We start from the raw sequence: 9,392 nt of genomic DNA, 5'->3' as shown, positions 1-9,392 counted from the left end.
GTAAGGGGAGATGGGGAGCCCCGCCCCCTCCCAGACAAGTAACTCACACCCAGCCAGCCAACCTCTCCACCCTAATCCTGCCCACCCCTCCCCCAACTCCAGTGTACATCAATGGGCTCTCTGCACCAGAAGCAGCTTGCAGAATGGGAGGAGGGGAAGGGGTTAGTGGGCTGGGGACAGGGGCTGGTCTGTAAGGAGGGGTCATCCCTCAGGGGTGTGGGGAGGAGCTGAGGGGCACACACCTACTCCCAGTCTAGGTATAAGTAGTTTAAAGTAAGCTGCCTATACCTAAATTGCATGCAGAGACCTCTTGTGCCAGTGACATGGGGAGGCAGTAGGAAAATCACAGCTCTGGACCTGGGACCAGTGACTGTGCTTTCCCAACCCCAGGCCTGCACTGGGAACTGTGCAGAAGTTCAGCTAGATCAGTCTCATTGGACCTGGTCTAAGTTAGACTACCTTGTAAGTAAGGTTAATTTAAATTATGGCAGCCACTGTTAGACTGATCTAATGTTCCTGAACTTCTGTACAGTTTGCATTTTGATCCCTAGCTAGGTGAACCTAAGTGTAAGGTCTGCACCTGAGCAAACTAAGATCAGGTGGCCATTTTTAACATCATATGTCTGTACGTAGTCTCGTCCAAATCTCCAGAGAATGTTACTAGTATTTTTTCTGCAATTATCACTTTACTAATAATCATTTTCACAATGTGGTAAATGTATAGAACAGATTTTAAACATTAGGTTAGAACCTGCTACTGAATCTATTTGGTCACCCTCTCCCCAGAATTGATCAGAGTCCAATTGGCTTTGACAGAGTTCTGGGTTTGACAGGATCTGGGTTTTCTGTTCACAATGGAGAAATGCAGTAAAACCCAGATTTCTCATTTAAAGTAGAAAAACCCAGATTTTCTCCTTTAAAGGAGGAAAATGTGAGAACCGGTGGGGTTCTCCTTGCAGGCTGGCAGAGTTCCAGCCTGCAAGGGGCTGGGGGGAGTGAGAGGAGGGTGTCACGCGCATGTACACATAAAAATGGCCGCCAAGCAGCCTGAAAAGCCACTCCCCACAGGCAAGTCTGGCAGTGGGCGGGGGGTGCAGAAATTGAAGACTCCATAGTGAGAGAGGAAGGGAGGTGGGCAGGGCTGACGCTGGGGCTATTGCCCACAGGGCTTGGGGCTGCAATGTATGGATGTGGGGCCCTGACAGGGAGCAGGACAAGGCTGCAGGCAGCACCCCACTGCTGTGTGCACTCCCTGAAGGTGCATGGGCGGCACATGCCCCCCAGATTTGTATTCGGGGCATGGACAGGGTAGACTGCCTACTGCAGGTTCAGACTCCCCACCCTGCTGCCCTCTTTTGGGGCATCCATGGCCCAGTGGGTGGGATGCAACATGGCAGGGCAGAGTGGCACAGGGAAGCCGAATGCTGCTGCCACAAGCCCTGTACCACCATGGCGAGGTGTCCCCTGCCCACACAGAAGCAGTAAGGGGCACAACTTTGCGCCACCACCCCCACTGCTGCCAGGCGAGCAGTGGACATGTCACCATGGCCGTGCAGGGCTCGCAGTGGTGACATCAAGTTTCCCCACCCAGCCCCGCTCTGCCCTACCCTGCCACACTGGGTCCTGCTGGGCCACACAAGGCCTAGGGGGAGGGCAGCAGGGCAGGGAGCCTGAGCCTGCAGCAGGCAGCCCACCCTCCCCACCTCACATGGGCTCTACCTGTGGGGGAGGGGAAGCCAGGCTCCACTCTGCCACAGCAGCTGCTGCCTCCCACATGTGGCAGCCAGAGCTTGGGTGCTGCTGTAGGGCACCAGGGGCTGCAGGTCTGGGTCCGTGGCCTCATAGTTCTGGCAGATGGGGGCCCCACCAGCACAGATGGGGGTAACAGGGATGTGGTTGGGGAGTGAGGAGCACCAGCAGGGCCCAGGGGCCTGTGGGTGGAGAGTGAGCAGCACTGGCAGGGCCAGGGGGCTACGGGTGGGGAGTGAGGGGCAATGGCATGGGCAGGGCACCAGCATATTAGGGCTGCTCAGCACCACAAAGCAATAAGGGGGACAGCTGGAGCTAGACCCACGTCCTCGTGACCTAAGGGGGCACGGGGAGCTCTGATTTTCCATGATAAAAAAACCCAAAATCAAACACCAATATTTATAGGTATTTATAATCTATTTTATTATAGTGATTAAGGCTTTGGTAAGCTTCTAAAGTGCTTTAAAACTGTAAATATATCAATAAAACATTGTGTACAGATGATACCTATATATATAGTGGCATTTCATTTTAATCATGGAAAAACATGGATTTTGGGGGTTTAATCAGAGAATTTGTGATTTTTGTCACAGAAGTTGTGATTTTTAAACAGAGAAAACCAAGATCCCTCATTATAACTAGGAATAAATGTCATGAAATGTTTTAACAGCTTTAGAACCCGTGGGACCACTATTCACTACTGTGTGACTTAAGTCATCATTATTGCCTTACTTTTATAAGTCTGTAACAGCCATTTCGTTGTGTAGCAATTCTAACTGCTTTTTAACAAGATTTGATGTTCATTTTCCTGTCTTATTTATATGGGGCCATATGCTAGGAGGAGGAGGTTTAAAGCTAATTGGGAGAATATTTGAGCTGTTTTCTGAGGTAGAATACATTCTGACCAAACAGGGTTGGAACCAAACAATGTCATAGGAAGGTTTTGTGTGTCCCTGATTCTGATCAGACCCTATCACTTCATTAACCAATTAGCCTTGCATGTACCTAGTCCTCATCTCACTATCAACCAGTCAGACTTCTGTGTGTTGATTTCTCTCATTCCTGTCCCAATCAAGCTTCTGTACACAGACCCTTATCCACCAAGTTCTAATTAACTGTGTTTATGAGCACCTGTATCCCATCAGTCTAATTAGTTTATATTTAGAATACATATAGCCAAGGTTAAGTTGATCGAAATACACAATGATACAGGCATTCAGAAATGTTAAACTGGGCATAAAATAACTTAAATTGAAATTCAGTCAACCCGATCTCACATGTATTCACAGCATTGCCCTGGGGCTGAGAAAGCCCAGTCACTCACCCTAGTCCTGCCTTCCAACCATGACTGCCCCCCCATACTCCACCCTCAACTGGAAAACCCCACTTTGTAGACCTACCAACCCCCTCAAGGACCCCACCAATCCTGCCAACCCCCCTAGACCTGCTACCCCCCGCCCCAAATCTTGCCGATTCCTCCCCACGCCCTGAGTTACTTAATGCAGTTTCCATGTGCGGCTCCTGTAAGTGATGAACACTAGAGGTGCAACAATACAACAGTCCCATATCGGATCAGCCCCAATATAAGGAAAATTGATAGCATTGGCAATTGGCTTTTTTTTGGCTGATGTGGTCAATAATGTCACCAATAAATGCCCTGTATAAGTATGCAGCTGCAGTACAACACACAGGCAGCCAAGAGCACAGCCCAGCAACATGGAGAGCAGCACCCAGCTGGTAAGTCTGTCATGCGGAAAGGAGTGGGGGGAGGGAAGGGACATGGGGGGGCAGAATGAGGCCTCTGTGGTGAGAGAAGAAGTGGGGCTGGGGTAGGGGCAGACGCTGCCCAGCTAGGGTGGGGTGGGGCAGCTTGTCTGGGGAGCAAAGGGAGGGAGGGGTGGCTCCCGCTTCTATATACACCCCAGGGGGACACGGCAGGCACACATCCCCAGATCTGTGCACAGGACGAGGGCTGCCGCTGCAGATGTGCTGAGCTCTTCCTGGGGGGTTGGGCCAGGGCTACTCTTGGGGCAGGCAGTGGTGGGGCTGGGAGGGGGGCTACAGTGAATTTGGGAGTGGCTGCAACCTCCCCATAGGCCCCTTCCCAGCACCACCATCACCCATGCCCAGTGCAGCCCTGGCCCAGCACCCCCACCAGGAAGAGCTCAGCGCAACCCCAGCCTGCAACAGGAGCCCACCCTCACCCCACACACAGATGCAGGGGCATATGTCCCCCATTCCCTCCCAAGGTGCATGTAGTAGTGAGAACACCACCCCGCACCGCACCTCCCCAGACAAGCAGCTCGTGGCTCCATCCTGTGCCCCACCCCATTCCACCCCAGCAGTGCCTGCTCCAGACCCAGCCCCACTCCTGCCCCCACCACAATCTGCCCACCCCATGCCCCTTCCTTCCTCCCATCCTTTCCCCCACAACAGACATAACAGCCAGTTGCTACTCTCCATGCCGCTGCATATCAGCAACTGAATCGGTTTTGGCCAATATGGCTCATTAAAAACCAGCCATCTATATTAGCCCAAAAACTCAGTGCACCCCTAGTGAACACATGTACCCAGGGAGCGGGAAACTGCTGCCTAGTAAAGTAAGCGACCTACACCTAAACCACATGCAGAGAACTCGTGTTCACACCCCCTAGACTCCATCCATCACACTTAGATGTACAGTACATAGATTCTTAAACATAAAAAGAGTAATAACTAAAAAAAATTTTTTAAATAATTGTAAAAAAAAGAAAATCACTGTCCTGTTGCTGCACTTTTCCTTTGGATCTGTAACTCTGCCAAGTAGCCAATTTTTTCAAGAAATCTCTCTCAACTACGACTAGAAGGACTACAGAGAGGAAATTTCAGCCACTGCCCAAATTAAAAGGCTTCCTATTAAAATGTTATTAAAAGAAATAAAACAAAACTGTTTAGAAAATTCAAAGGATCTAAGAGCTATCCCATGTGTGAATCTTCTGACTAACTGAGTAACAATTTTTGGAGGAAAAAATATCCTTTTAAAAGTCCATTTTCAATATAAATGAGCACCTCAGTAACACAGTACTTAGATAAATGAAAACACATATTGAATTAACTTTTACTAATAAATGAAAATTACGAGTTTCAAACTAAATGTAGATCCTCATTTATGTTTAAGATGTGCATGGCACAGACAAATCAAAAAGTACTCCTGAATAATGCAAAGCCTTACTACTGCCAGGGACCAAAACCTTTCACTTTAAAATAATAACAATGACTTTGTTATATGGCCTCCTGCCCTTTCTTACACCCCCTCCTAACAAATCAGTGTTCAGTGGAAATATGTAAAAATCATTGAAAAAGAGTAAAACAGAAGCCATTTTTATACCAGTTGTACAAAATAATCCAAGGATCAAAGTTTGGGAGAAGGGTTTGAAAAAAGGAAAGATGTAATTTGGTAGAAAGTATTATGAATGAATATCTTGTTTATGGTTTAGTAAAAGAGGAAATCCAAAAGTAACATGATCTTGATTGTCAATGCAATTAAAATAACACTGCCCAGCCATTACTGAAGCCATTTCAGGAACACTACTGGAAACAGCAAAACCACGCTGGGGGATTGTTGTTTTGAGACTTTCTTCAATTTTTTTTCATACATTAGGAAGTGCTGGCTAAGAAATCTCTCAAAGTTAATTCCTTTATCCTTTAAAATCCAGCCTATATATTTATTGTTCTATAACAACTGGTTACTTAGTCTTCTAATTTTGAAACATTTTTAAATTACAGGATTTTCACAACTGCAAACAGAAATAATGAAAAACTGATCCTAGTTAAGTGTTGAGAAGATGTTGCATCATCTTTGAACTCATAGTAATGAAGCAACTTGAAAGATAACTGTTAACACATACAGGTCCACACAATAAATCCTAATTCCAGTGTTTTGCATTCTTATCAATAAGAATACAGCGTATGCAGGATTTAGATCCAAACAGCAGAATTTTTTTCTTTTTTCATATGAGAACGAAACACTTGCAGCTTTCTTCAACTAAAATGGACCGTTTTGGGGAGCACTCAACTCTACAGGTCTTGATACAGATCTTGAATTGGCAGTTAGTTTATTCTTCAATAGATCATAAAGCCAAATTTTTATCTACAGTTCATTCTATACATACAGATAGATTAAAGAAAAACTATTCCCGTCACCACCCCAAGCAAAAATCAGTGAAGTTCAGAATTCTCTTATTTTTTTCATTCAACTTTATCAATGCCTCCTGAGTGGGCCTCCAGCCCACCAGTGATTATTTATTTCTGAAACAAAGAAAATGGTTCACTTGCATTTTTGTGTAAATGAGTGAAAAATGGCTCAACTTTAAAATTACTAACTTGGCATAGACAGAGGCCTCCCAGACGAATGCATGATTTGTTAAGTGCAGGATGCTGTCTTAACTGATATCTTTGCAAAACTTGACTGAAATAAATGGAGCTGTACAAAGTGAGAGTCAGAGCAGAAAAAGTCTGGAAACAACCAACTTAGAAATAGCAAAGAGTATGTCTCTATAGCTCAATGCAGTGTCACACAGAGATGTACCTAAGCTAGCCCTGAACAAGCTAACGCAGATACTAGAAGCAGTATAGTCTCATAAAAGCTACTTAGCCTGGTTGGACTGCTATGTGTGCATGAGTATACTGCTTCTGTTACTCAGGCTAGTTTGTTCTACGCTAGTTCTGGCATCTCTGCACAGTACAGTATTTTGCCAGGTGGACATATGCAAAGTTAATAACATCTGAAAATGAGCATGGACAGTAGGTCTTTTTAATAATGTTTTAAACACATACAGGCAATTGCTTGTATCAGCACATATGAACTCACATACCTAAACAGAAACGGAGAGGCAAAGAAAAAAGACTTAACTGTAGTCAGTGTTTCTCCACCTAACTGATGATTATCAAAATGTATCCCTCTGACCACAGAATCCCTTTCCTAAAAAAAAGTAAATTAAAAAGTGTAGTATATAAAGAGGATTCAGACTTCCAGTCAGGTGCCCTTTCATAACTAGCTGAAGTGGTCCTAACACTTGTTTTACATCCTGTTAAAGAATTCCCTCACCCCATGCTTCACTTTATGTGCACCACACCTTCAAGCTACATTTATATTTTTCTTTTAATATAATGATGTTCATTCATCAATGTTTCTCTTACATGCAAAATGGACAAATGTATATAAATCAGCTTGTTGGTGCCCTTCTTCTGTCCACTTTTCTTCTCTCCAAATGCAGACATTCACATAATACCCTGAAACAATTAACCTGCTCTGTTCCCATGTAATCAAATACAACTGCTTTGACTCAGGCATTCAAGATTCAGCAAAAGAAAACATGTAGGGTTGTAAGTAACTCTTTCACATGCTGAAGGCACAACAATATACAAAAGGTTTTTTTCAAATATATTTTGGCCATTTCAGACAAATATCACTCAAATTTTACTGTAACTTAGAATTTTATGGAGACAAATATTAAGCTAGGCTAAAACTGTCCTCTGATTTTTCCATGCATCCCATTTCTTTCATGTTATTGGCATTATTTGTTCAGGTTTCAATTCCAAAGTGTCTCTCTTCCTGTGACGCTTTGCATGTCACTGGGACATAAGCACTTTCAATAATAGTCAGTGCTGTGTTGCAATGGTGTAAGTAGGGGTGGGTGAACCAGACATCAGCCCCAGGCACCGACTTGGAGTATGTGGATGGCAGCTGCCAGGGAAGCTTTGCTTTGGCAGCAGCGGCAGCAGCCCTGTGCCACAGGAGGGTGGAACAGCAGCAACCAGTAACAGGCTACTGAGTCTTTGGAACCTACAGCAGGTAAAACTAACCAACTTGGCCATTTCACTGGCTCTTCTGGCAGGGTTTTGCCTGAGGTATTAAACCTATTAATTACACCTCTGCTGTGCTGCATATAAAAGTAAAGGCAGTCCCTGCCCTTAAAGCTTAGAATCTAAGCACTCAACACAACGGTGACATGAAATGTTTGCTTGCTTACAAGTTTACAACAGTCAAGTCCAAGGGACAAATCTCAACACAGTCCCCCTATTATGTGCCTGCAGTGCTTAAGCCCAATTTCATCCCACAAAACACATAAATTAGTCTCTGGTCTCTTCACTGGCACATCTGTCAGGGAGGCAACATTTTCTCTGGTGTCTCTGTATGATGCCAGCGCCCCTTCCCAGGTGAGGAACTTCTTATGGGAACCATAAAAGGACTGAACAACTCCAATTTCTCAAAAACAGCCACACAGCCCAGTAGCCTTGAAGTGGGATCTAGGAGGGTAACAGGTTCTCAGCATCCCCTTTCAGTTTTCTTATTTTAGTGGTACAGAAGCTCTCTGATGACATCTTCTGCCTCCGAAAAAAAGGGAGGCAGGGATGTAGGGGGGGATTGTGCATAGCAGAGGACTGGGAAGGTACAAAGTAGCTAAGGCTGCTCTGCAGCAATAAACAAACAGGTTGAAGGGTACAGTACTTGGTATCTTATTCAAGTTACAGAGCTTCAGAGAAACAGTAAGAGAAAGACACAAACAGATCTTTCTTCTTTCCAACAAGACATTTTAATCTTCCAGGCATCAACAGGCTGGATACAAAATACAGAAGCCCTTCAGCAGCAGAAACCTCAGCAGTCTCTTCCAACCCCTCTATCGATGGGCTTTATACAAGTGTTTTAAATCAACCTTTGCCTACAACAGTTTCCTGGAGGTTTTGTGCCAAACTGAACCTAGTATGTGTCTGGTAAGTTTTTCAAGCTCTGGTATCATGAGTGCATGGAAACTTAAATGTTTAAATAAATGTTAAAATAGACATAAAATAATTCTTTACTGGGCAGAAAAATAGACAAGATGACTCACTAAGTGTCTTTCCATTTTTAATTTCAGTGAGTTTGTGGTTCTTGCAACAGCCACTAGACAGGTGTTGGCTGAAATAACAATAGGTGGGAAAGAAAGATCTGAGAACTCACTGTAAAACTCTGTCTTCATATAAAGAAGAGATAGTTGAAACTGCTTGCATATGCTAACCTTGAGCCCCTCCTAGTTTTCAAAGATATCAAGCTTAGAAAAGAGAATAGGGCAAATTATCATGCATAGTGCCTATGCAGAAACCTACCATCCTATATAAATACCCCTTCACAAAATCAGATAAAAGAAAAGTTTATCAAACAGGGCACTGACATGACTTCACATATGTTACCATAACTAAGCTTCACAACACCTCTTTGCTGTTTATACCCATTAAACAAGATAAAACAATTTCCTCCTAAGTAGTGTTAATAGTTCCATGTACTTCATTGAAATACCTTGCCTCAAGACTGAAAAAAGTTCTGCAAGTACCTGGAGCATGCATTTATCTACACTTAATGCAAACAATCAGTGCTTGCAAGGACATAGCACTGTCAGTGCTGTTGCATTAACAGCCCCAAGCTCCCCTCCTTTCCAAGGCTTTTTTAAATAGCCTCTCTAAGGGCTGCTATTAGAAGCCTTGAAAATGAGGGGAGATACCAGCCATAAAACTGACTACTAGCTTCTATTTTATTCAAGGCTTTTGATAACAGCTTTTTGACAATTGCTTCCCTTTCTCTATTTCTGGCACAGTTTGGTTTCAAAGCAGACACCTACAGTTAAAAT

Source organism: Crocodylus porosus, unplaced genomic scaffold (genome assembly GCF_001723895.1).
Source record: "Crocodylus porosus isolate Cpor-Errol unplaced genomic scaffold, CroPor_comp1, whole genome shotgun sequence".
NCBI lineage: Eukaryota > Metazoa > Chordata > Crocodylia > Crocodylidae > Crocodylus > Crocodylus porosus.
This window is presented reverse-complemented; position numbering follows the sequence as displayed.